At 49.9% G+C, this 27950-nt stretch overlaps 1 protein-coding gene across 1 annotated transcript in view; it reads left to right on the top strand.

Moving 5' to 3' along the window:
• Positions 1–3132: 3132 nt before the first annotated feature.
• Positions 3133–27950, top strand: part of PHACTR4 (phosphatase and actin regulator 4) — a 68251-nt gene continuing 43433 nt past the window's right edge. The window contains exon 1 of the mRNA XM_062014362.1: positions 3133–3185. The gene's annotated coding sequence lies outside the window, so the exon portion shown is untranslated. The remainder of the gene's footprint in view (positions 3186–27950) is intronic.

The raw sequence follows: 27950 nt of genomic DNA, 5'->3' as shown, positions 1-27950 counted from the left end.
GGGGCTCTGCAGCTTGGAGAAGAGACTGAGGGGTGAGCTCAGTCATGTTACAAACCCATCGAGGGTGGGTGTGAGGAGGCTGGAGCCAGGCTGTGCTCAGTGATGGCCAATGACAGGACAAGGGGCAACGGGCACAAGCTGGAACAGAAGAGGTTCCAAAGCAACACAAGGCAGAATTTGTTCCCTGTTGAGGTGAGGGAGCACTGGCAGGGGCTGCCCAGATGGGCTGTGGAGGCTCCTTCTCTGGAGACATTCCAACCCAGCTGGATGAGTCCCTGTGTGCCCTGCTCTAGGTGGTGCTGCTCTGGCAGGGGGTTGCACTGGATGAGCTTTCCAGGTCCCTTCCAGCCCTTGAGATCTGTGACTCCAGTGAGTGTTTTGTGGGGCTGTGAGTCGCAGGGAAGGGATGGGCCCCCAGTTGCTGCCTGAGCTCATGGGAACAGAATGTGTCCTGCCCATGAAGCCCAAAATATCCCCTGGCACCCTCCATGCCGGGCACCAGGCCTCCTTCCTTGTGTAACCCACACCATGGCCACCCCCCAGGGGCTGCCAGCCTGTGGCCACCCTGCTGTGTGTGTCACTGTCACACGGTGCACACATGGCTTGGCAGCTCCAGGATGCTGAGCATGGCTTTGTGAGCCAGGTCTTACCCAGATACGTGGCTTTGCACCCTGCCAGCACCCCAGGAGGGCACCTTTGGGCCCCTTGAGTGGCCAGAGCTGTCATGCAGGTGGCTGGGAGCCAAAGTATCTCCATGAGCCCCTCCAAAATCAGCTCAGCCCTTGCAGGCCCTGGGGCCAGCTTGGCAGGGGTATGCAGTTTTGCAGCAGGTAGGAGACGCTTTGCTTTGCTTTGCTTTGGATTTAAGGGTGACAACCAGGCAGCACACGCTGGGCCAGGCTCGGGAGGAGCCTCTGAGCCCTTGCCCAGCAGCCAGGCAGTCGCCACGGCTCGGTGGTGAGCGGGCAGGGCCGGAGGTGGCCGGGACCCGCGGCGTGTCCCCGAGCTGCTGCAGCCCCTCCGCACCCTGGCACGAAGCACCGACGGCTGCGAAGGAGCGGAGCGGCCCCGGCGCTGCCCGGCAACGCGGCTGCAGCCCCCGGCCCGGGTGGTCGCTGCACGGCCGGGGCCGCTCCGGGACGCCGGGGAGCTGCTGGAGCCGCGCTCGGAGCTCGGGCAGCGGCGCGTTCGCCCTTCCCCGGGACGGCAGCGCCCCGCGCTGGGGGCTGTCAGCAGGGAACCTGCCCTGGATCGTGCTGCAAACCCGCCCTGGATCCTGCTGCAAACCCTCCCCACTGCAAACCTGCCCTGGATCGTGCTGCAAAACCTCCCCACTGCAAACCTGCCCTGGTCCTGCTGCAAACCCTCCCCACTGCAAACCTGCCCTGGATCGTGCTGCAAACCCTCCCCACTGCAAACCTGCCCCTGGTCCTGCTGCAAACCCTCCCCACTGCAAACCTGCCCCTGGTCCTGCTGCAAACCTGCCCTGGATCCTGCTGCAAACCCTCCCCACTGCAAATCTGTCCATGATCCTGCTGCAAACCTGCCCTGGATCCTGCTGCAAACCCTCCCCACTGCAAACCTGTCCATGATCCTGCTGCAAACCTGCCCTGGATCCTGCTGCAAACCCTCCCTCCCCACTGCAAACCTGCCCCTGATCCTGCTGCAAACCTGCCCTGGATCCTGCTGCAAACCCTCCCTCCCCACTGCAAACCTGCCCCTGATCCTGCTGCAAACCTGCCCCTGATCCTGCTGCAAACCCTCCCTCCCCACTGCAAACCTGCCCCTGATCCTGCTGCAAACCTGCCCCACTGTGAACCTGCCCTGGATCCTGCTGCAAACCATCTCCCCTGCAAACCTGCCCTGCCACAAACCCACGCTGCATCCCATGGGAGGAGGAAGGGCTGCCCCCTGGGAGCTGCTGGCTGTCCCTGGCTGTTCCCTGCTGGGATGGTGGGTGAGCTGTGAGCCCTGGCTCAGCTGAAATCAGCAGCACTCCACCATGAGCTGCTTTATCATCTCATGTAGTTAACAATGAGGTTTTAACAGCTTGACCCTCCATCCTGGCTGCATCAAGGCTGCCCTTGGGTTTTGCTGCTCTGGGGTGATTGGGGCAGTCATGAGCACTCACTGGGCCCCGCTCACTCTCACCCCACACCACAAAACCAGCCCAGTGCAGCTGCACAGTGGCCATTTCCAGCTGCCCCAGGAGCTTCTCACTCATGGCCAAAACAGGACTCCCAGCCATGGCTGCAGGATGAGTCACGTTTCCCAGAGCTGCCCTACAGCAGCAAGGAATTAAACACAGACACACTGAAGAGAGATCCACTGATGAGGTGATGCTGAGCGAGACCACCCCCACCCAGGCTCCCCAGAGAGGATTTCAGGCCAGGGCTTGGTGTGGGAGGGTGGCCACTGGTGTGGAGAGATGCTGTGCTGGGAGGGATCAGCACAGGCAGATAAACAATGTGGGCAGACAACCACCCACCCACTGGGAATCGAGCAGTGGCAACGGGGCACGTGGCTGCACTTGCTGAGTACTGGGGGGTTTGTCATGCCACGGCCCAGCTGGTTGTTGGAAAGGTGCTGCTGAGTTGATGGTGAGGATGAGGCTTTGGGGTTGGTTTGGGTGTTTGTTTCTGTAGTTTTGATGTGTTACAGTCACAGGAGACTTGAATAGAAAAACAATTCCAAGGAACACGGTGGGGGGGGGGGGGGTGATGTCTGAGGCTTCAGCTGAGAATGGAAATGAAAAATAAAGAAATAATAATAACAATAATAAAGAATATTCTCTTGTTTTGCTCACTCTCCCTCCAACAGCTTCGGGTTTGAAGCCCAGATGTACCCCGCTGACCCCAAATCTCACTGTTCCAGCTGCCCCAAACCCCGTTACTGACCCTTAACCCTCCCAACCCCAAATCCTTCCTGTCCCCAAGTGGCCCCTGACCCCATAACGTCGTTCCACCCCAGCCCCCAGCCCTGCTCCGTCCCCCTCCAGCGCCCCCCTGCCGCCGCGAGGGGGCGTGCCATGTGCTGGGGGCGTGGCCTGTACCGGGGCGTGGCCCGGGGGCGTGGCCTCGCTGCGTGCGGACTACGACTCCCGGCATCCCCCGCGCTCTCCCCCCCGGGCTTCCGGCGGGGCCGGCCCGGGAGCGGCGGAGGGCGCCGGCGGCCGCGGGCAGCAGGTGAGGGCGGGAGGCCCGGGGCGGCCCCGCGGGAGCGCCGCCGGGGGTCGGCAGGGCCCGCCCGACCCCTGTCTGGCGGCAGCGCTGCGGATGAGGGGTGGGGTGCGAGCGAGGGGCTGTGAGAGGGGCCGGCCGGGGGCGTGGGGGGCGCTGAGGGGCCGGGGCGGGGGAGCGGCGGGTAACGGGGGGAGAAGGGGCAGTGCGGGCCGTGCTTGGCCCGGCCGAGACCCCCGGGCTGTGGCTCTGCAGCGGGGCCGGGCCTGCCAGGGCCGGGGGCTTCCTCGGCGGGGGAACTCCTGCAGGAGCCGCGGCCCCCTTCAAACTGCCGCTGGGAACCGGCTTTGCGCTCGGTCCACGGAGCAGCAGCGCGCCCGGCCCCGTCTCAGTGCTCTGCCGTCCTCTGAAGGGCTCGGGCTGCGACTCAAAGTCAAATCTTGTCTTTCCCCCTCTCTTGCCGTCCCGTCGCGTTCTGCCACAGCGTTTTCACCTCTCCCGAAGCTCTTTTCGAGGCAGCCCCTTTGGTATTTCTTTGTTTGATCTGTTCTGTCTTCGTGTTGGCTGAAATCTGAAACGTCCTGGCTGTGCTTGCTCACTTTAATTGTTCTTTCTTCCTTCTGTTTGCGTGCAGATGAATTATTTACTTCTCTGCCTTGTATTGGGTTGTGTTTGTCCAGGTGAAGGTAGGTGAGGGCTTGGTGCTCCTCTCAGGCTGGAAGTACTGAAAGAAAAAGTGAAAAGGTGCTTCATCGAGGTTGAAATGAAGTAAAAAGCTCTTCTTGTCATACACTGGGATGCTTAAATGTTGCCTCTGCAAGCTGGGAATGAGAAATGGCACCGCTTGTGATGGCTTCTCTAATCTGTAACGACACCCTGAGTTGTGTTGGAGTTTTAAACTTGAAACTTGCCCTTGAAAAATGTGAACATCAGCGAGTCCTGAACAGTCAGGTTTGCTTGCAAAGGAAGGGGGACGATGGAGTTCCTTGTCCTTGCCTGGTGGGTAAAGGATGGGTTCAGCTGAGGTGGCTTGTGGAAGTTGTATGGGAGTGTAAGTCAGTTCCTCCCTGTGCTGTGAGTTCAGTCTAAGTGCCTGTTGCTCTTCAAACACACCGTTTCAGTGGCTCCACGTTACTTTTAAGAGCAGACAAGACCTGAAATTGTGACTTTACATCATTCAAATTCTCTTTCAAACGAGAGGGAGGGAAATAAAGCCCAAATGAGGCCACTTAGGAGGGAAGCAGGTTGGCACAGTTATGCCAGCTGAAGTTCATACCTTGGGGCTGAAGGTAACAAACCCCTTTTGCCATTCAGAGTAGGTTTAAACATGTTCTTCCCAGTGCTGTTGGGAATGAGTGCACTTGCTTTGCCCTAAATGAGAATGTTTTCAACTGTGTCAGCCTGTACTTTCACAGTACTGGGTAATACCTCAAAAAGTTGTTTAGAAAGGGATGTTTCCTTTCTGGACTATCAAGAAGCATCAGGATGAGCTGTTTCTGAGGCACATCCATGAGTCCTGAGAGATGGGGAGGGGGAATTCCTGTTGAGTACAGGGCAGTGCAGAGAGGCTGCCACAAACAAGGGGAATGTGATTGCATCCTTGTTTCCCTGCTGCTGGATCAGTAATCTGTGATTATGCAGCCTTCTACTTCATTCAATCACTGGTTAATTTGATTTCCAGTTTAATTTGATGACAGTTTTGAGAGCCAAATCGCTTGTATTTAAACAAATGGCTTCTATTTTGATCAAATGTCATTGTGTTTGGCATGTGTTGGGGGCATCATGTGTATTAAAAATCGCTGACAGTGCAATTCCTGCAGGTCTGTTAGTTGGTGATGAATATTCAGTTGGGAGCTACACAAAAACCTGTGTCTGGCAGGAGGGTGGGAGAGGAGGGGGCTCAGCAAAACCCACATGATAATGGAAGGTGCATTTTGTCACTGGTCTAAGGGATGCAATGCATGAAGCAATATGAAGATACCTTTGGGTCACCTGGGTCATCTCAAAACATGTTCCCTTTCCCAGGCAAAACAGAAGCTTTGGGCTCTAGGGGAGTGCAAGGAAGCTGCTGGGGCTGTGGGGGGTGGGCAAAAGCTGTCATTGTGTTCCTGCTGCTGTGAAAGGTGGGAGTGGGGTGAAGAGGTGCTGCCTGGCATTGAGAATCGCTTCCCTTGCTGTGTTTAGTTGGGATATTCTGCAGACAGATGCTGTGTGGGGTTGGGGTTTGTGAGTGTGAGAATGCTGCTGTTGCTGCTTTGTTGTTGGTGTTGTTTTGCTGGTGGGTTTGAAGCCCGTGGAAAAAAACCTAATGACTGCAGGGCTGCAGCACTGTCAGACCTCGGCTTTGTGTCCAGGGAGGGGGAAAAAAAGCCCTTTCAGAGATCTATTTTTATCGTTTAATTAGTGGCTCTTGCTGACTTGTCAATGCTGTGGTGGTAACTGTTCCCAGCCCTTTCCTGAGCAGTGGGGTCAGCCAGCACTGCACCCCTTGGCTGGCTCTGGCCTGGGGGGGGTTAACTCCTCCCAAACTCTGTCCCCTCTCCCAAATCCAGGGGCAGATTCCAGGTGAGAAGTCAGCATATAGGTATGCAGAATTGTGTAAGCCTGGAGTGGTGACTGTCCTTAATGTCAGTGCTGGGGGACTTTTGTATCTGGGAAATCGCTGAGGGTCGGGGGTTGGTGTGATCTGCTGGTGGCTGGTGAGTCCTGCAGTCTTTTGACTGCAGATTTCCCAATTCTGTCTCTTATCTGCTGGGTTTCAATGCCTCAGGTCAATCTTTTGGGGTTGGAAGGTGACCAAGCAAAAACCTCTGTTGGTATTTATGTTCCTTGTAAAGGAGGAACTGCTATTTTCCCCCATGTCTAAATGCCAAAGCCCTTAGTCTATGGATGCTGTTCTTGCTTGTTCTGCTGCTTGTGGTGTCGACTTGTTTTTGATTATCAGCTGTGGGGAGATAAGGAGGTGAGAGGCAGCTTTCCTCCCCAGCTCCAGCCTGCTTGTCACACTGTTTGAGTTTCTTTGTGTACTGGTGACTGTGTGCCCTTTCCACGTCACACCGAGGAAGGGATGGGGGGAGGGACGACTAATTATCACCAGAGAGAAGCTTTTAATGCTATTAGTCAAAGGAACAGGCTTCATCTCCTAAGTGAATGAATTGTGTGAAGTAACATGAAGCACCGGTGGCAGAGATATGAGAATTGAGAGCAGTCCAAATGATTTCTCTCTGCTGAATCCTGGCAGTAGCTATTTTCCCCTCCCCAAGCCCTTGGCCAGCAGCAGCGGAGAGGGGAGAGGAGGGGAACTGGTAAACAGATTGTTAACTTTCCTTCTTTTGTGTTTGAGCTTTTGGCATGCTGATTTCAGAGCCTAGGGAAGAGTTGCTTACTTCCCAGCTGCAAGTTCAGAAGTCAGTGATGGGCAATGCATTATGGCCAACTAATTAACCAGGATGGGCAATGTCTTATCTGCCAACTAATTAACCACGGGCTCTGAATGTCACGGAGCAAAATAAGGTGCATGCTGATGAGGTGGGTTTGTGCAAGTCTGGCACTTCTCTAGTTCCTGCACTAAGCTCCTGGTCTACTCCAGCTCTACTCCAGTTTGCCTGTCTTTTGAAACAGATTTGGTAAAGATCATTGGACTTTGGGCAAGTCTTAACAGCACTTGAACTAGAGGGTTTGAACCTTTCTGCTGTGCTGGCTCCAGAAGGCTTCTGCTGAAAGACTGAACCTCTTTGCAGACAGGTGAGGTGCTGCCAGCCATCTTTCCTTTTGCTTAACCAATCCCCAAAAGTGAATCCCTTCATTAGAGCTGTGTTGCCATAGACTTAGTTGCCTAAAATCCATCAAGATTAATCCCCACCGTTGATTTGGGCTTCCTTCGTTCCCTTACACTTTTCTGTGGGAGAGGTGAAGCTCTCTGAATGTACCTGCTTTTCCTCCCCTCAAGGCAGTTAGTTTTCAAGGGTGCTAGCAAGAAAAAGAAAGGCCTGAGTCCTCCAGAGAAGCTTTGATTTGTAAACTAGGATCTAAGTGTGAGAGGAGGCAGCGTCTCGTTTGGTCTCTGCACAGTGTTCAGCGCAGGGGCTTGCTCAGGGCTCTGGGTGTTACAAACAAACTGATGATAGTGGAAATAAAAAAGGTTGTTGCTTGATGTGCCCTTGGGTAGGAGGGAAGGATAGTGAGCTGAGTCTCGTGGGTTTGCACAGACAGTGCTTGTGGAGGTGAATTTTCCAGAGGTGCTTATGGACAGGGGAAAAGCCAAAGGTCGGTTGTTGCCTTCAGAGAATTTGAGCTTTGAACAAAGCAGCTGACTGCCTAAGCCAATTTTATGGGGACTTTGGCATTTGCTATACTCTCCTGCCTTTGAAGCTTGTCTTTTCTTGTCTGATTTTTCTCTCCTGTTAAAGTCAAATCAGTCATGTTTGTGCCATCGACTGAGTGTGCTGGCCCAGGTCTGAGGTGAGGGGCTGTTCCAGCAGAGCCTGCTGGAAGCATCGTTTCTATCAATACTGTTCTGCCTTGGCAAGAGCTCCCCTGCAGATGCTTAAAAGCGCTGCTGGTGCTTTGTTATTGATTACTGGCATCTCCAGAGCTGTCTTAAAAGTTTTTGCAGGTTTGGTGGACTGCCAAGATCTGCAGGTACAGCCATTACCCCTCAAGCCTTCGTATCCTAGGGCAGGAGAGACTTCAGCGGGTTCACACAGGGATGCAGTGAAGGATTTGGACTGGTCTTTGCTGGCTGGACAGGCTGCCCCAGGTTCTGGGGCAACACATTGGTTTTGGAGACATCCAAACCCAGCTGGATGAGTTCCTGTGTGACCTACTCTAGGTGGTCCTGCTGTGGAAGGGGGGTTGCACTGGATGAGCTTTTGAGGTCCCTTCCAACCCTTAAGAGTCTGTGATTCTGTGAAAAGCAAAGTCTTTTTCACTTAGATTTTTTGATCAGTAGCAGGTGAGAAGTGGCAGCTTCCCTCTAAGGGCAATGAAGCTTCATTTACCTTGTGCTGAGACTTAAATTAGTGCTTATGTCCTGCTCCTAACTTGATGTGTAACCTGCTCCTCCTGGCTGTGGATCAGGGCTAGAGGTGAGCAAGGTCAGAGACTTTTTCATCTTGTACTTCCAAATCAGCTTTTAAGGTACAGCCCCACAATTATGGACAGAACCAAACAAGATTGCAGGTGTGTTAAAACAGGGTTTCTCTTGGCTCAGCTGTTCCTTTTTCCAGTGGTATCAGCCTTTGGGTGGAATTGTCAAATGTGTGCTGTCAGGCTGTCATGGCTTGTGCTGTTTTACAGCAGTTTTGAAATTAGCCATGGCTTTAGGCCATCTGGCTTTTCTGTTACCTGCTCAGCACAAAGTGAAGACAGTTAATGCAGGGCCAGCACTGCCAGAGCAGGGAGTCTGGAGGAAAACTCATACCTGTGAACTCAACCTGATGCCTAACGTTACAAGAAGTAGGTTTTGCTCTTCTGCTTCACTTGCCTCATAAATATCAGGTTTTGTTAATGAAGATAAATAGGGTTTGCAAGGAGAGAAGTTCCTGAGATGGAAAACTTGGCTCATGCCTGGGCTGATGAGTTGCTGATACCTGAGTTCAGACTGGCTTCTTCTGTACCTCACCCAGGGGAGGCTGTTAGTTGGGAGCATTAAGAAAGTATTCCAGCTTCTCTGGGAGGTGTTGATGGGCTTCCAGGAATGCCTCTGGTGCAAAGCAATCAGGGACATGTCAGGTTGAATTTATGAAGCAGGCTTTCTGAGGGGTTTTGGCCAAGCCACAGTGTGTGCAGTCTGTCAGCAACATTAGGCATTGCAGCAATCTGTGTAAAGCCATTGGGCCTGGAAAATAGAATGAAGGAGTGCTCTGGATCCCCAAAACATATTTGCCACTAGTGATTACATTAATCAGTTCTATTTCTCATCTGCTTTTAGCTTCAAAATGAAGCCTTCAATCTATTGTAATGACTGGGTTCTGTCTGCCCATCAGCTAGACTGAGTATAGGGAAAACAAGGCTGCTTGGCTGGACACGAGGCCTGATTTAGCTTCCAAGCAAGTCACTTTTTCCTGTTTCAACCTCCTGTCTGCCCTCTCTAACATGACATGTGCTTAGCAAGGCTGTAGTCACGCTCGTGTTCGTAGCCAGAGGGACTTATTAAAGCACCTCAGCCTTAAGGGCCATAATTAGCAGCCAGGTTCTACTGGTCTGGGTGTCATCATCTGACGTGTCGTGTGGTGTGTAGCTGAGGCCTTCAGAAAACACAACATGAAGAACAGGAGGAAGCATTTGGGGAGCAGGGATGTGTTGGGCAGATGGGTCCTGCTGCTGTGCTCTGCTTGAATCAGCAGCATTTAAGCAGTTGGTTCTTAATTGGCACCGTGTCTTGTATTTGGATCTCTTCTGTGTTAAGTTCCTTTGCAGGGGAGGGTTTTTCAGGGCTTTCTTAGTGTGTTAAGTTTGCCTTGATTCCTCAGTAAATTGCTGCTGTTGGAAAGTGGTATTTATAAAGCTGCTGTGCCACGTTTCAGTGTGGAAAGGGGGGTGGGGGGGGGGTGGGGGGGGAACTAGCAGAAATCTGCTCCCCCTTTAATATGAAACTGTACAGGTGATGCTCTTGCCTGGGGAGAGCAGCAGTCCTTGCACAAACACTGGGTATATTAACATTTCTAACTAGTAAATTTATGGATAATCTCTTCTTTTGGAGGATTTATTCTGATTTGAGAGTATTAGTCCCTGGGAAAATTAAACCTCTTTTAAATCCACTTTGTTCAGACTCCAGGCTTGGGGAGCTGCTGGTAAGCCCTGCCATCTTCCTTCAGTTCTTAGTGGAAATGCAGCACAGAGAGCTGGGCAAGAGGCACCTGGGGTTTGGTTTTAGGTGCTTTATCCAGTTGTGTCAAAATGGATTTGGAACCTGCTCTCTCTGTTCCCGTAATGAGCACGTGCAGCTTTGAGAGGTGCTAACAACCAAAGCAAGCCCCTGAGCCAACCAACCCAAAAGGTAAGAAAGATGGAAATGTGAAGTGTCTTGGTAAAGCTGCTTGATGCTGAGGTTTGGAGGTGCTTGAGGGGTGACTCCAATGTCAGGCTGCCCACGAGCACTGGGCACTTCCGTGGCTGCCTCCGTGTCAGGGAGCTGATTCACAGCCCCGTGTGTTTAATCACAGTTTCTATAGTGGTGGATCGTTTAATGAGAGGGTGGAGTTCACTTTCAGCTCATTGCTGGGTTTTCCTGAGTATTGGGACTGATTAATTCATGTGTTCTGCTGATCAGAGTAATTTTCCTGGGCAACTGACACCGAGGGATGTTGTGCCTTTGACGAGCACTGGAACAACTGGTGCTTTTTAATAGAGCGTTTCTTGAGGTTGGTTTGTGCCTTGCTGAGGAAACACAAAGAGCAGGGTTCCTTTTACTGGTGGGAGATGTTTAGCTTACTGCCTTTTGCTTATCAGTTCAGATGGAACTACCTCATCATCTTTAGGTGGATGAGGGTGATGTGTCCTCTTACATCCTCCACGAGCTGTTCCCTCAGGGTTTGACTTTATCTGTTGGCTCGGGGTTACTGGGACACTCTTTACAACTCCACTGTTGTGCTGCCTTACCAAAACCTCCAGTTCTGAGGTATTTCCAAGGTGACTTTGTTGCAGGAAGCTATTGGAGCCTTTCTTCTGAAAGCCAGTAGCAAGGGCTTTGATTTGCATAGTCAAGATAACAGGGTGGATGGGTTTCTTTGTGTATTTAAAACCACATGTCACTTTGCTCTCCTGTGCTGTAAGAATACAGTGTATTCTTGAATTTGGAGCACAAAATTGATGCTGAAGAAGTGAATTAACTGGATGGGTCCTCAGTGGGCTGCACATCTGGGCTGACTGACTGTGCTACTCATCAGCTGGGCTTTGACAAAGCCTCTCTGAAGGTGGAGTTAGTGGCTCCTCTTGGGAAAAAATGACAGCTAGTGCTGTTGGTTGCCTGCATTCATCATCTCTCTTCATCCCTACACTCCTTTTAAAAGGCATGAGTGCTTTAAAAGCAAATAGAGCTTTCTCATCCAAAATTCTGGGTTTGATATGACTTGTAGCTTGTGCCAATGAGGGCACTTGAAACGGGAATCTGTTGGGAATGGATTTGTGTCTGCATTAAACAGGAGGAGAGTGTGTCCATTGCCAAGAGTCTGTCAGGGAGATGCTGGTTAAAAATCACTGTGCTTAACATACTGTATCTGGGGTTCAGCAGCAACAGACTGACTTTTGCCCATGTCCCTGGGATGAATTGTGTTTGGGGCTAAACTGCTGTTACAAAACAACCAGTACAAGAGTTGGGAATGTGGTTCAGGAAGAGCTGTGGTGGTTACACATCAGTGTGGGGCTTAGCTCCATCAGGCTCTGTGTTCAGAAAGAACACCTTAGTAGGAAACTGTCTTGCTGATGGTGAATCCTGAGCTGAGCTGCCTCACAACTGCTGCTTGACTGTGTTTGAAGCAGCCATGGTGGGGTGAAATGTTTGCTGCCTTTTAGCAGGGTGCTTGTCAAATAGTTTCATTCCGTGCACTCAGCTTTTTAACAGAAGGGGCAGATTTCTGTGAGCCTGGGCAGCCACAGCAGTTGTTTAGCAAGGTGGGATGTTTCTGTTTTGTGATGTGATGACTCTTTGGTTTGGGATCAGTGAACTTTGGTGTTTTTTAAAGGGTATTAGCATTTGTCTTCAAAGAAATCTGAGTTGTAAGCCAACAGTTAACAGAACCAGTCTCCCTCTGGGAGTGAGGACCCTCATCAGGGCCCAGCACAGGGGACAATCCCTGCCCTGCTCCTGCTGCCACCCCACTGCTGATCCCAGCCAGGCTGCCCTTGGCCTTCTTGCCCCCCTGGGCACGCTGCTGGCTCCTATTCAGCCGCTGCCACCAACCCTCCCAGGCCCTTTCCCTGCAGCAGCTTCCAGCCCCTCTGGCCCAGCCTGGAGCTGCCTGGGGTGATGTGGCCCAAGTGCAGGACCTGGTACTTGGCCTTGTTAAACCTCATACAGTTGGCTTTATCCTGTCTTACTTCAGGTCTGCTGGGGAAATGATTAACCACCCTGGGAAGCCAGTCCTGTCAGGAGCAGGCAGTGCTCCAAAGGGAAGGGTGCTGCAGATGGCCAGGTTTGCTGAACAGCACGTGAGGACTGCATGTAGGGGAGAAGGGAGGGAGATTTCTTTCTCTGGTGCTTGCTGTACCTGGTATGCATTGCAGAGCACTCCAGGAATGGCTTCTCACACTGATTTTCTGTCTTGGTCAAGCTGCAGCAAATATTTGCTTGAGGAATCATCCATCTCTTGGTGGCCAGACACTCTGCCTGCTGCAGCCTGGTTCCTGCTGAGAATCCAGCTCTGGCCTAAATACTTGCAGCCTTGAGGCATGACCTCTTGGAGGGCAAGCAAGGCAGATGGGCTCCCACTTGAGCATTTTATTGCCTGCTCTCAGGGCTATGGCTTCCTTTGCAAAGGGCTGATTTCCTTCCTGTGACACGATATTGAATGGGAGTGGGGTGTGCAAGCAAGTGAAAACCTGGAGTTGTCTGTGGTGGTGACTGAGCCCATTGCATTTTCAATTCAGTCACTCTCTGGGGACATCTGGGGCAGGTAATATGTCAGCTAGATTGCAGGGCCTGGCCTGCCAGCTGAGACACACGCACAGGCCCCAGAAGTCAGAGAGAGTGCTTGTGTGTTTTAGCAGATTGCGAGTTTAATTGGCCTGCACGTTGAGTTTGAGCAGGTTTTGTGGCTGGAGGATTGCTGATTGATGTTGTGATCCCTTAACAAAACAGTTCTGGTGGAGGCAGGCTCTGCTCTTGGGCTTTGTGTGGCGGGGCTGCTGCAGTACAAAGGCTTTGCTGGAAGTGGAGCAGGTTTCTGTGCCTGTCACATCCATCTGCCTGTGCTGGCTGAGGGAAGAGCTGGAGTTCAGAAATGCTTTGGATTTTGTGGGGGAGCAGGTGGCTTTCCATCACAGGGCTTTACAATGGATTGGTTATTCCACTATAGATTGAGGTAGGGTTTTGTTGCTGCCTGTTGTTCCAAGAAAATGGGAGGAGGCAGAAAGGGTGGAACTGGTTGAACTGGAACTCCTGGGTCACGCTTGGCCTTGGGTTATGAACAGCAAGGTTGTGCTCCTTCCAAAACCTGCAGCTGCCAAATCCTGGCCTAGTGGGATCTGTTGGCATTTCAGGTTTTTGCCCTTAACTGTATCAGGGAAGTTTAATAATAGTTTTGGAGTAGAGTTGTCAAATAATCTCATAAATATGAGTAAACAGTCCTGTTTTGTCATAATATTAGATTAGCCCTGGCTTGGTGATGTGCCTGGCTCAAAGAGCATGGAAAGATACGGATGACACTCTCCTTCGGTGGTTGCTGTGGCAAAAGGAAGAGAGGAGTGGGCAGGAGCTGATGATTCATGTCAGCTTCAAGCCTGTTTGTGGTGCTGGGAAGCCTGACTGGATTCCTTCCTAACCCAATTTTATCCCTTTCTCTGTGGCAGCAAACTGTGCTCTCCAGTGTGAGACCCCTGTTTTGGGCTGCAGCTGTATAAACACCTAAAACTGCCATAGCTCTGCAAGAAAGGTCCTGTGTGTTCACTCCCTCCCCTTGGACTCCAAACAACTGTTTGTGGGCCATGTGACAAACAAATTGAGGAACTGAGTTGGATTAAAACCAGCTGTTTCTGCACTAGGTTGGTTTTGCCTGGGGTCAGCTGCTGGCTGACATTCTGGCTGCTGCTGCTGGCAGAGGGGGACAGCAGAGCTGCTCTGGGCACTGCTGAGCGCCTCTTGCCTCCTGCATTGAGGTTATTTTGGGGTTCAAGTGCAGTTGCTCTGGTCTGGTTTGGTGGTGGTGCCTGAGTGCCCTCACCTGGTGCTTGCTACTGAATCTCTTCCTCCAAGAAACTTGGGGGTTTAACTTTCTCCAGTTGCATTTGCAGCTCAAAGCAACCTGAGAGCTGTGATGCTGCAGGTGTGGAGGCACCTCGCTGAGCTCTGCAGGGCTTCTTACTGTGGGGCTTACACTCAGGCCTGTTCATTTTTGTAGGGAGCCTGTTCTCACCTCTGGCTCACACAGGTGGATGCTTTCTCCTGACAAAAAGCTTCTTTTATCCCAAATGCACTACTGTGTTATATTTTTGCAAGACATCAGGGAAGTTGGGGTGGGTTGGTTCTTTTTGTGGTGCATTTGCTTTGCTGCAAACAAAGAGGTGAGACACAGATCTCATTAGTTTGTGATATGGTAAAAGCTACCCAAGGCTTGGCTTTGCAATGAGATAGTTAATACCCAAGACTGAAAGGGAGTGTTAGTGGTGAGGAGGGTAGTTGAAATCAGTCACTACATTCCCTTTGGCTGCTGAAACAGGGAAGTGGTATGGTTGGGTGGTCTGAGGTCGTCCCTGCTGCAGAGCAGTTACTGCTTAGTCCATGGGCTGCATTCCCCTGGGGCTCCCTGACCTATCTGGAGGTACAGCAGAGGCTGCAGAGAAGGTGCAGTTACAGGTTCCAGCAAAGAAATCTAGAGTGAAGCAAATGACTGAGAGTTGGCAGAGCTCCTGCAGCTTTCTGCACGCTCATCCCTCGCTGTGGAGCTGCGAGAGTGCAAACCTCTTTGCATCAGGCCCAGTGAAAGCTGCTGTGGGTTGGTGTTTGATTGTGTGTGGGTGTTTTGCAGCTCCCTGTGTTCAGGGGTAGCTGTTTATTGCTGTTAGAGAGCTGTTGTGTATCAAACACTGTTTTTTGTGGACATCTCTTTGTGAATCAAAGTGTTCCTCAGATGAAGTCATTTAGGAAATCTCCCTTGAGAAGCAAACCCCAAAGCTGGCAAACACCCTCCATGGCCTGCAAATGAATGATATCATCCCTCCAACCTTGCCTTATGTTGGAAGGGAAGAAATCCCTACCAATTCTGAAGATTGCTGTGAGCATCCTTAATTTGCAGAGTGAAGCTGGGCCACATTGGGCCAAGCTTCAGCTCCCCCTTCCCAACAAAGCAGCTATTCCTCACTGCCCTTTTGATTCCAGAACCGACTTTCCCTTTAACAGACCTTGTCACTGCAGATCAGTGTCATCTGCACAAACACTTCCTTGGGCCACCTTACCACAAGGTGTCCTTGCCACACAGCTTGGCTTGGCGTGTGGAAGTGAGAAGTGATGGTGTGCTGGGTGCTGACATTCAGCCCTGCAGCCCCTCCATGTCCTGTGGGGCAGGTGCCTGCAGTCTCCCTGCCCAGCGTGTGACTCTGGGGTTTGTTCCTTAGAAGAGCACGTTGTGCTGGGGCAGGGATGGGGAGGGGGTTGGACTGGATGGCTTTCTGTGGGCACATCTGCCAGGGTTTGAAGGGGGGGATGTGTGTGTGTTGTGCAGTCTCTGTGTGGCTGGTGACTCCTCAGGAGCCTGGGCTGTGCTGAAAAATCTGTTTTCTCCTTAAAATGGAATATTTCACCACCTGCCATCTTCTGTAAGAACCAAACCAGGGTGTGTTTTGCACGACTGATGTCAGCTTTCCTTTTAACATGAGTGAGTTTCCCAGCTGCAGGTGAGGATACAACCCTAACATGATTCCAGCATGTGTTTACATTGCCAGAAACGCTGTCAGCTTCCACCTGTGGCTGCCTGATACGTGTGCAGATTTGGAACTCCTGGAGCTTTCTCAGAGCTGCCTTTGAAGTCTTATAAGCAGAGCAAAGCACTTCTTTGTTTAATTTCAGGTTGATATGGCTCAGTATGGATTTAGGTCCTGCTAGTGTTAACATTTTTTTCTTACTGTGCCTTTTCCATGTTACATCTTTTCAGTCATCACATCCTCCTTCAGTTTCACTCCCTTCCCAGAAACTTTCCTGTTTGAAATATGCTGGGAGTGCTGATGTAGGTGGAAGGAATGGGGGGGATGCTTTTTGTTACCCATTCCTCATGTTGGCACCTATCAAAGGGTCTTGTTTGCTGAGCAAACCAGCAGTTTCTGGCTTGTTGATAGCTGTGCTTGGGAGTGGAGAGCAGGGAGGAGGTCACAGAGTGTGTTAAGGAACCTGCTCTCGTGTCCAAGGACACGTGAGTTGAACAGAACAGAAAGACTGAAGCTGGTATACAGGAGGGATCACCAAAGAGTCATCACTTAATAGTTCAAGCTGCTTATTTTCTTGAGGATTTTTTTCCTTATTGGATTTTAATTCTCTTCTGAAGCTCCAGACAGGCTCTTTCTCACATTGGACTTGTTTGACATCACCCTGGGAGATGTCTGTAATTCTCACTTAGCTCTCCTGTGGATTTATTCAAGGTGGTCGAGTGATCTGACAAACCATGCTGGTGTGCTGGTTCCTGTTCCTGAGGCAGGGCTTGGAGCTGCTGGTGCCCCCCAGCACTCCTGCTCAATGCATGTGCTATGGGGTGAATCCCTGGCTTGTGAACCGGGAGCTAACCGTGCCATGTGTGCAGACCAGAGAGTCACTCTCTGTTAACACAGCCCATCCAAAGGCATTTCCCCCTCTAGCAGCTTCTGTGCCTTGGAAGTGTGTTTGAGACACTTGATACTTTCTCTTTCCATGTCCTGTCTTCTCTATCTGCTTGTGAAAATGATTCCTCTTGTTTAATTGTGCCCAGTTGACAGAAGAGCAGTTTTCACAGGGTTGACTTTCTCGGAGCAGATCAACTTGCCTTCCTGCAGGGTGTGATGTGAGATTTGCTTGTTCAGTTGGGTGTTTCTCTGCTCATTGTGATGGCAGAAGGTCTTTTAGTGGCTGAAAAGAAGATGTGCTAGTTTCTTGAACTCTCACAGCAGCCAAATTGGCTGGAAACTATCATTTCTAAATTGAGAATTGGTGGAGTGACAGTGAGAGCAGGCTGAAAGAAACATTCCTGTTCCAGCAGATCACCACCTCCCTTCTTTAAGATGATCCTCTTGGAGGTTTGAGGGATTTTTATCTCTTCAAAAGGTAAAACAGCTCTGAAAGGTGCATGACCATGTGTGAATCACCAATGGTAAGATCCCCATCCAGAAGTGTTGAGTGCTGTAGTAAGCACTGTCCTTACAGTGTTACTGCTTCATGAACTTTGTGCACAGCAATGAGAGCTACAAATGATTTGGTTTGTTTTTCTTTAAAGGAAATGTTCTCTTTCAGAAACTTTATGGGCTTATTTTCACGGTGGGATGCCTCACTGCCTGTGCTTCGTTTGCCAGATCAGTCGTGGGAATTAATGTCTCTGCTTGCCTGGTTGTGGCTGGGGCACCTTTTTATTAAAGCTAAAGCTGTGGAACACAAGAGGAATAAATTGCCTGGGGAGAGTTTCTTTAAGGAAATTCGATATCTTAATCAGAAGTAATTAGTAATTACTGTAGTGAAACTGTGAAGGAAAAAAAATAAGGCCATGACTGAATTACAAACACTGCCTGAACTGCTTGTTGTTTGGCAAAACTGAATCAAATGATGACATTTTAAGGCTCCTGTGGGCCCTGTGATGTGGTTCAGGAGTGTCCATTCAGAGATCTCATTTTAAATAGCTGAGCTGTGTGTAGCTGAGGAATGTTGACTCTATGCTTCAACTTGATAACGACACCTACATAGCACAGGGCTTCTGGATCTTGGGTAGTTTTTCAAACAGGAACATTGTGTTGCCTTTTGGTGTGGAATTTGATTAGAGGTGCCTGGTTTATGTACTCAAGTGTGCAGTGGAGTTGAATCAGATCATGCATATGCTGTGGTCTCCATCTCAGGAAGCAGCCAGGCATGCAGCAGGGAACAAATGTTTGAGGTGCCTTGGGACAGATCTGTGTGGCAGGACTGCAAATTCAGCTCCTGCCTCAACTGCTGCTGCCTTTGTCTGAGTTCAGGTGAGCCTTGTGACAAGTTTGGTTTAGTGCTTTGTTCTGGGCTCCCCAGCTCAGGAGGGACAGGGGACTGCTGGAGAGAGGCCAGTGCAGGGCCACCAAGATGCTGAGGGGATGGAACATGTGTGTGAGGAGGAAAGGCTGCAGCCCTGGGGCTGTTCAGCCTGGAGAAGAGAAGCCTGAGCTCAGGGGCACCTCAGCAGCACTGATCAGCACCTAAAGGGTGGGTGTCAGGAGGATGAGGTGACACTTTGTTGTGTGGTGGCCAGTGACAGGACAAGGGGGAACAGGCACAGGCTGGAACATGGGAAATGCCACTGGAACAGGAGGAGCAAGTCCTTTGGTGCTGAGGTGAGGGAGCCCTGGCCCAGGCTGCCCAGGGAGGGTGTGGAGGCTCCTTCTCAGGAGGTTTCCGAACCCACCTGGACACGTTCCTGTGCCCCTGAGCCAGGGGAACCTGCTGTACCAGGGGCTTGGGCTAGATGAGCTCTGCAGGGCCCTTCCAGCCCCCACCAGTCTGTGGTTCTCTGATCATGGCTAAACTCATTCCTGTCACTTCTTAAAGGCAAAAAGAAAGTCTTGGCAAACTGGCTTTGCTGTGGCAGAGACAAAGAACAGCCTCATTTTGGTGAGGAAATTGTGGTTGTGAACGAAATTGTCTAAGTCCCAATGCTGGGCCATTCCCACAGCACTGCAGAGTGCTCAGCTGCTTGGCTTTCATTGAAAGTTTGACGAAAACAGAAACCACAAAACTGAGGTGAAGGTGGTTTGTATTTTACCCCAGAAGCCAGAGGTAAAGTCACCCTGTTATTATGTGCGTTTTGGGTGTGTGTTATGGTGCAACACAGACACAGATTGTATGTAGCCCAGATGGTGTGTGCAACCCAAAGTCCTCATTCCATGCCTTAATGGTAGGTTGAGACTGGAGATTTTTGTTGCTGATGCATCCAAGCAAGCTCATTCTTATGCTTCACATGGCAGATACAAGGAGAAGGGCTGAGTTTGTGTCTTCAGTAGCATTTGTCAACTTAAAATGGATTTTGTTCACTAGCAGCAGTTTTTTTTCTTAGGAGGTCCTGTTGGGTTGTAAAAGCAGCTTTTGCTACTTCAAAAGCTGGAGGCTTCCCTGGAAACAGGAAAGCCTTTTCATGGAGGCAGTGCTGTGTGCAGTGCTGAGACCTAAGGAATGTGGTGATTATCTCTGAGCAGTGGTTTGTGACAGAGGTGTGAGATTCTTCATTGGTCTCTGTACAAACATACAAAGAGTGGAAAATACTTGTTAAAATTGGAGGGGGGAAACCTAACTTTGTATGTACACTGGAGTGCAAATCAGCAGGTGAGTTTATTTCTGTTGTGAAGTTGCTTTCCTGAGTCTTCTTGCTTCCCTTTGCAGCATTGGATCTTGGCTTCAGCCAAGCTGTCCTGTGCTTTCAAGCTGCCAGTTTCTCTGGAGTCCTCCCATTTCTCCTTGTGTCCATGGTTCTGCAGGGACAGAGTTGGTTAGAGGGTTGGTGGGGGGTTTTTTGAGTAAATTGAAATTCCCTGCAAGGTGTGGTAGGAGAACAAAGTGGTGTCTGAGCAGGTATGTACTGATCAGGAAGGAATGTTAATTTCTGACAAGCCCTATTGTACTGAAATTGGTTGTGCAGAAAAAAACACAATGGGAAAGTGCCAGTTCCAGAGTTGAAACCAGTGTGGTGCTGCTGGGACTGGGATTTCACAGGAGCTGCAAGCTGACCTTCAGTTCCTTTTGGAAGGGAGACCTGCAACCCCGTGGCTACTACCTTTAAGAAAAGCAGAGGTTAGTGGTTTTTTGTGGCAATGCAACAACCTGGAAAAGACCTGGGTGAAGTGAATCCTTTTACTGGTGGCCTGCATTTAGAGTGGTTTAAGGCAATCAGGCTGGTTTTAGGTTTGACTCCTAGGTGCTCAATGTTTAATATGTTATGTGTTGGTTTATAGCCTTTAAGGGAATGAAGGCATCTCAAGACTTTCAGTTTTTAGTATTCTTAGTCTGAGGAACAGGGCCCATGGCTCCTGGAATGCTTTCCCTTTAGTAGAACCCTCCCTGAAAGGTGAATCGGACTCCAGGCATTTCCTGATCTCCTATTACTGCACTAATTAATTTATACAGCCCTTGCTGTGGTGCAGAGATTGGGCTGTGGGCTCACTTCGCAGAGGCTCAGCTGGTGTTTTGTTGCTGGCTTGGGGATACTCTGCTGCTCCAGTGGCTCAAGCAGCGAGAATGTTATTCCTAATGTGGGACTTGTGGGTTCTTAACAGAATCCACTTTGTCAGATCATGCATTTTGGAAAAAGGGAGAAAAAGAAAATACAGCTTAGATTTGGGGCAAATGAGAACTCAACTTCAAATAGTCATTGGGTTTTTTTGCTTGCAGTATGACAAAGCAGCTGCTGGTGGAGATGGTTCGATTTTTTTAGCCTTCCTCTTCTCTCCTTTCAGTGTGCCCAGAGTTTTCTGGGTAACAGCAAAATGTGTCACTTGCATTCTTCAGTGTAACAATTTATTAATGCTCACATCTTCAGGGTTAGCATGTGCTGATAGATTAAGTAATGTGTCTTGGTTCTGTGAGTGTCTAGAAGATAGAATGGTGGGGGTTGCAAGGGACCTTGAGAGATCATCCAGTCCAACCCCTGCCAAAGCAGCTCCCACCTAGATCAGGTCACACAGGAACATGTCCAGGTGGGTTTTGAAGCCCTCCAAGAAGGAGCCCCCACACCCTCCCTGGGCAGCCTGGGCCAGGGCTCCCTCACCTCCGCACTCAAAGAGTTTTTCCTTATGTTTCAATGGAACTGTTTGTGTTCCAGCTTCATCCCATCACCCCTTGTCCTGACACTGGATAAAACAGAAACCCACCAGTAAGATATTTGTAACTATTAATGAGATCCCCCCCCTCAGTCTCCTCTTCTCCAGACTAAACACCCCCAGGTCCCACAGCCTTTCCTCAGAAGGAAGATGCTCCAGTCTCCTGATCATCTTGATGTCCCTGCACTGGCCTCTCCCCAGCAGTTCCCTGTCCCTCTGGAGCTGGGGAGCCCAGAACTGGACACAGGACTCCAGATGAAGCCTCAGCAGGGCAGAGCAGAGGAGTAGGAGAACCTCCTCTGACCTAGTGAACAACTCTAATATCCTGGTTTTAATGATATCAAGCTTGATCTTATGTCTTTTTTAAAACTTCAGCCCTGGGTTGCATTTAGTTCTTATCTCTGACCTCTGCAAACAGCCTGGTTTGTTTATTCTGTGTTATAACTAAGTGTACCTCTTCCTCTCTTGAAGACACTCGTGCAGTAGATGTGTTTTGCAGCTGTAGTGGTAGGGGAGAGTTTTGAGCATGGTGGTTCAAGTGTTAGGTGTTGAGCTTTTTTTGCTGAGCCAAGCTAAAAATCTTGTCTCTTTATGAACCTTTTCCAAGCTGAAACCTGCACTGCTGAGTGTTGGGCAGACAGCTGAGGAAATGGAGCTTTGAAAGGATGGGGCACTAGATCCCAGCTGCACCCTGACGTGTGGTAACCTGCAGGTGATGAGTACATCTGTCAAGCCTTCTAGGGGAAAAAACTTCCACATCTACTCAACAAGTAAGAGATAAATCTAAAGTTTTACAGTCTTAGCTGTCAGCCAGGAACCCAGAGGGTAAATAGGCTCTTGTTGTGGGTGACTTTGGGCTTCCATCTTTTGAGGGTTGAACAAGGAACAGCCATGCCTTGCTCTTTGGATGCCCTTACTCCTGTGTCAGCTTCCATTATATTAAGAGCAAGAGCCTCTGCAGAAATCAGCCATTCTGTGTTAATTTTACCCTTTTCCTTTTATCAGGAAGGTAATTTGGGTAGAGTCAAGCTCTTCAGCTGCTTCAAGGAGGGTGAGTAGGGAAGCTGGTTTGCTCTATCCATACTGCAGGTTTTTTCCCCTGCATGCATCCACACCTCCAGAGTGGTTGATCAGCTGCCAAAAGCTCTGGAGGCGAATGATGAGTGTTTACTGTACTGATAGCTAAACAGAAATAGCATTTGTCACTGGGAGCTGGCATAGAAGTCACGCTGTGTTCGTCTCTGTGCCATGCCTTCCTATAGGCTGCTGGCTTTTTGTTGAAGGTTTGGTAAATAGGGCTCATTTGGTGAGCTAGAACATCTGAGAGAGGCTGGAGTGGCTTTTAGAGACTTTGTATCATCTGTTTCAAGTAGAAATAGGGGGGGAAAATCATCTATGTTTGGCTGGTTAGCTGAGTAAGGTGTCCAGGTGCTACTGTGGGAGTCCTGGATAAGGCAGCAGTTTCTAGGAGATAGAGCTTTGCAAGTTTTAATTTGCTTCTCAATTGCTTTACAAAATAAATGAATCCTCTCTTGAGTGGGAAACCAGGGCACAGATTGAGGAAAGGCCTTGTGCAGACTTCAACGTGCTGGTCAGTGAAGGTGGGTTGGGAATCCCTCTGTGTTCTGCACAGTGTCAGTGAGTATTTTTAGGGTTTGTTTGGTGCAAGTGATGAAGCCTCTCACCTGCTGCATCTCACAGCCACAGAGGATGCAGCTCTCTTCACTTTCTAGTTCCTCTCTGGAAGGAATATTACTGTTATATTACTGTGCCACCCACAGGCAACTGCTACACTGCTGAAAAATCTTTGCTGCTTGCATGGGGAGCCAGTTACCCAATAAATGTGTGAGGAAAAGCCTCTGGTTTCATTTGCTGTAAATAGCTATTGCATTTTGATTTCTTAAACCTAGTTATTCTAATCTTCAAGTGAAATTGCATTTACAGTTCTACTCTTTTGTGATTTCTCCCCTGTTTCTTCCACAAAGCCCTTTCCTTGTGCTGAGCAGCTGCTGTGTTCCTGCTGGAAGCAATTGCCATCCAACAAGTGGAGAAATGCAAGTTGCAGTCAAAGCTGTTGCCATCCACCTAAAGAGAGAGAAACTGCAGGGCTGTTAATTCTTGATGCACCCCATTCACTGACCTGTTGCCAGATTAGGCTGTGAAAACAACGTGGTTTGATCTCTGTCACTTTATTGAAGGGGGAGTGTTTGTATTTACCTCCAAGCAATGGGTTGATCTCTCCATTGCTCTGTGTGTGGTTAGGGCAGAACAAACTGGGTCAGCAGTGGCTGCTTGCAGGATTTCAGAACCAGCAGAGGCTCATTGGTGTGAAAACCATGATAACTGAAGGATGGGAGCAAATCCGGAGGTTTAGGTGGAGTTGATTTGTTACTGGATGAAGTCAGATAAAACAGACAAGATTTTTGCCATCTGCTGACCTGAAGAAAGGCTTTTGTGCATCTCTTCCCCTCTGAGGTGCTCAGTCCAACGAGAGGTTAACTCCCTTCACACCTTGTCTTGTAATTTATAGTAGTGCCTTTGACATGGTTCGGCTGGGGAGGTTGTTTTTAAGCATTTCCCTGGTGATATTTAAACTCTTGCCTGTGCCCCCGTGCTGTAAGCTGCCCCTTGGGAGGACTGTGCTGTGCTCTTGAGTTATTCTGCTTTGTAGAACAGAATTTTAATATTGTTTACCATGCTTTTAATCTTATGGCTGGCAGATAAATTGAGTTACTTTAGCCCTTCCCCTGGGGACTTTGTGGGGCTTCATGGGCAGCATAGCCACAGCGTTAGGTGGAGTTAGCTCAGCTTTGCAAAAATCCACTCATCTGGCTTCCCAGAATGAGGAATGGATTGGTGAGAGAAGAAAGCCTTCTATTGTATTTTTCTTTTTAAATGGCATTTATTAAAAGGGATGGATAAGCAGGTGTGGTGGGACAGCTGGGAGGTTTCTGCTGTGGCAAGCTGGGGGTGAAGGCTCAGAGCCTCGCTGTGTGATGAAGAGCAGGCTGCTTGGTGCCTGGCCTTGGTCTCTCAGCTCACTTTATTTTAGCTGCCCAGTTTGTCTTGTTACAATAGTGAGCTCTTTTGGGCAGCATTCCACCCTCACTGGGCTCCTCTGTCATCTGCTCCAGTGGAGACTGGCTCTGGATTTGGCCTTCTGGGTGCTGTTGGGGTAATAGTTTAAAACCAGAGTAAAGCAAAGGGCTGAACTGGCATAATGAGTTGTTATATTTGTTTATTGACTGTTACTAGCATGGCATTAGGACAAAATAAAATACCTTCTAGGAGGTTGTCAGGTGAGTTTGGTTTCATTTCACGGGGATGTCACTTGAGAGCTTGGTAATGGTCTGTATTAATGCAGGAGCTTGTTCCTCAGGCTATTGGATGTTCGTTAACACTTCCCTTTCTCTCTCCCTCCAACTGATGGATACAGTTCAAGACTGTGAACATCCTTTCTCTCTCCCAAATGCTTTTTTTTCCAAGACAGCCCCGGGTTTTGTGTCTCATTACAGTAAGAGCCCTGTAGTAGCTGCCCAGCTGCTGTTGTGTCCCTCTCTGGAATGCTGATTTCGAGCTGAGCCAGCATGGAAACAGGCTTTCCATGCCTAAGGCAAGCCTGTTAGCAGATGCTGTGTACAGTAATGTGCCACTTCTGCTTGGAAGAGTTGTCAGTTTACTAGTTTAGTTGGGGGGAAAAACAACCAACATTGGCTTGGGTTTGAGTTGGACTTGTAGAAATGTCCCTTAGTCCTCTGAAGGCAGCTGCTGGGCGTTACTGAGGGAGATGAGCGGTCCCAGATCAGAAACGCCTGCAAGGAGAGAGTGGTGCAGCTAATGAGCATCTCTGTGGAGAAAGCTGAAAGCATCAGAGGTCTGGGTAAGGTTGCTGAGAATGAGACCAAGAGAAAGAGGGTGAGCTGGTAATCAGTGAAGCTGTAACTGAACTATGTGAATTGCCCGAGGCAGGTGGCACCTGGGTGGGCAGCTTTGTGGTGACTTAATATTGGGAGCTGGAGCTGTCAAGGTCCTGTCCTTCCAAAGCCATCATATGCTCCTCTGAAAGCATTTGCTTTGCACCTGGGTCAGCTTTGGCTGCTCAGTAGGTGGCTGGATTGAAGCTGGCACGAGGAAGGAGTGGAAAGGCACAGAAAAGGAGATCCAGAGTCTGGACTTAGTTCAGTTTGTGTTGCTGGGGAACAGCACCCTCGGGAGGATGCGACAGAGCTCCGAGCCCCTGGGCAGAGCAGGGACAGATGAAATTCCTCTCTTCAGCAGAGAGCGTGTTAGGACTGGAGAAACAGGGTAGAAAACAGTGTAGGAAACACTCGGGCATGGCTGCAGAGCCCTCCTTTTCTATTGTGTGTGGGGATTAGCAGCCTAGCTGGAAAAAAGCCATCACCTTGCTGCTGAGAGTTCAGAGACGGGTCAATGGAACACGAATATGTTCTTAGATTGGTACGAAGAGCTGAAAGAAAAAAGCAGCAAAGTGTTTGAACTAACAAGGCAGACAAAGGCCGTGCCTTGGCTCGCTGCAGTGCTGAGCAGCAGCAAGGGCCGGGGCTGGAAAGCAGCGGCTGCAGGAGCAGTGGAAGGAGCTGTGCTGGGAACAGGCAGCTCTCTGGTGAAGGAGGAATTTCACACCACTGTCAGGCCCAGGGAACGTGTGAGCACTTTGAGGACATGAATATTCAGAGAGCTGTAGCATGTGTCATGCAAAAGGAAGTGCAGACCTCAAGTTTTCACAGGCTTGGGCGTCTGGAACAAGTCTGACAGTTGGGGATAAAAGGAATTTTCTGTTCTGCTGGGCAGGTTATCTCAAACTGTCCACTGCAGAGTACAGCTCCCCAGTTAGCCAGTCCTAGTTAATGCCAGCAGCAGGATCTGCACTGCTTAATCCATTGCTTCAGCGAGACGGTGCCTGTTTCTCAGTGCAAGCAGATGTGTGCTCCTGCCTTGGCAGCCTCGTGGCAGTGTGGGGGGGAGTCCTGACTTTGCTCCCTCTTGCTCTAACCTGGCATCGCCTTTCTCTTTTCCCCTTTGATGTGCCTTTTATACTTGTTCTATTAATAGTCAGATGATTGTGGATTTAGTGTTTTGCTCAGAAGAATCCCTCCCATAGAGGCTGAGGTGCTTCCAGCCGTGCTGTCAGGCGATGACAGATGTCCTTGGTGCATACAGAGAGTGTCCAGCAGCGATGGGCTGCCAGGATTAGTATTCCAGGCACAAATGTGCCCCTTGTAATATGCAAAGCTCAGCACAGCCTGTGCAGGAATGCCCTTGAAAGGCAAATTAAACTGAACTCCCTGGTGGCTCTGGGGAAGTGGGAGGGTTGTTGCTGTCATCTGTGCTGAGGTTCAAGTAGGTGTTGAGGTGTCTGCTTTTGTTTCTCTTCTGCTTTCTCTTCCCAGAAGGAAGTGAAAGGGCAGACAGGGACTCTGTAGGGTGGAGTTACTGCTAACTGGGACTTTGGGTTTGTGTGAAGGTGCTGACTCGATGAAGATATTGTAACAATCATTATGGCTCTTCTGCCTTCAGTGGGGGGAGCCATTTGTTCGTTATTTTGCACAGAGTGTCCTTGATGCAGCCTTTGGGCACATCATGTGGGTGTACCAAAGCCTGCCAACAAACTGCATGTGAAAGTTAGCTGTGTTTTAATGGTGTTAAGGGATTAAGCAGGAGGGATTCTGAGGGTGTTTCCCAAGTAACCTCGTGGTAATCGGCCTCTGAAATGAAGACATCTGATGTTCTTGGCAGTGCTGGGTTGATGGGTGTACTCAGATGATCTTAAAGGTCTCTTCCAACCTAACAGTTTGGTGATGGTGTGACTTGCTGCTTCTCTTTGCTCAGCTGTCTCAATGCTGTGATGGCCAGTGATGCTTTGAGAGTTCCATGGCTTTGTTGAGGTGTTCTCCCCATCTAAGGCTATTGCTGCAATGATGTTCTCACTCCAATGGAGAGAAGTAGACTGGAGTGTGGTTGGCTGATCAAAAGAAGTGGTCTTGCCCACACTGTTCAGCAAAGCAAAGCTTAAAAGCTCTGCTGGCAGCAGCTCATTCAGGCACTGGGATGATGGAGTTGTCTCCTCTGACACTGCAGCTCAGGGATGCCCTGGCACTGTCACACAAACCGGACACGTGCCACCAAGTCAGCGGGTTGTCTGGTGGAGATGATCCATCTGAGGTTGCATTGTAACCTGCAAACTCCACCTTGCTGCAGGGAGGTGAGGGGCTGTCCTAGGCTTTAAGGTGAAGGGATTGGCTGAAACAGGCCATGGATAAAGGCTGGTGTTGACTTCTTGGCTGAGGGAGCTGGTAGGGTTCATCCTGGAAAAGAGGAGGAGACAGGAGCACTCTCTGCAACTCCCTGACAGGAGGCTGCAGTGAGCTGGGGATTGGTCTCTTCTCTCCAGCCTCAAGTTGCTCCAGAAGAAGTTTAGATTGGAATTGAGGCAGAACTTTTTCCCTGAGAGGGTTGTCAGCCCCTGTGCCAGGCTGCCCAGGGAGCTGGGGGAGTGGCAGGGTGAGGGGAGGGCTTGGACTCCAGCAGCTTCAAGGGCTTTTCCAACTAAAAGGATTCTGTGATTCTGGGTGCTAGGAATTAGCTTACTTTGTGCTCTTTCCCAATCACCCCATGCTGTGCCTGTTGATATTTCCTATTGTGGTTGTCTTAGTTTGAACTGCAAGCTGTTTGGGACAGAAGCTCTCTCTAAACTGCTGAGCATGTTTTTACTGTGCTGTGTCAGAATCAAGATGTGTCCTGATAGGGTTCCCCAAACTCAGTTCCTCTTGCACCTCATTTCAGAACTTTCTCCATAGAAAAGCTGGTTTGTTGCTGAAATTCTGGTTCCTCCCTTTAGTCTTTTTTTTCCCTCAGTATGTTCAGAACTGCCTTGATGTTGTGTGACATCTAAAATGCTTCCTGTGCACGTGCTATCCTGCCTTTGCTAGATAAGCAATAGCTGTTCCCTTTTCCAGCAGGCACATGCCCTGTTGAAGAAGGCAGTCATGGAATCTTTTCCTCAGGAACAAACATTTGATGCTTTGTAGTTATTACACCTTAATTGTGGTTGTCTTTTCTTCCCAACACAGCATGTGTGTGATTAGAGGC

The sequence above is a fragment of the Colius striatus genome, chromosome 24 (assembly GCF_028858725.1).
Source record: "Colius striatus isolate bColStr4 chromosome 24, bColStr4.1.hap1, whole genome shotgun sequence".
NCBI classification, from domain to species: domain Eukaryota; kingdom Metazoa; phylum Chordata; class Aves; order Coliiformes; family Coliidae; genus Colius; species Colius striatus.
Note: the sequence above shows the minus strand (reverse complement) of the source record. Positions and strands in the feature narration are given on the sequence as shown.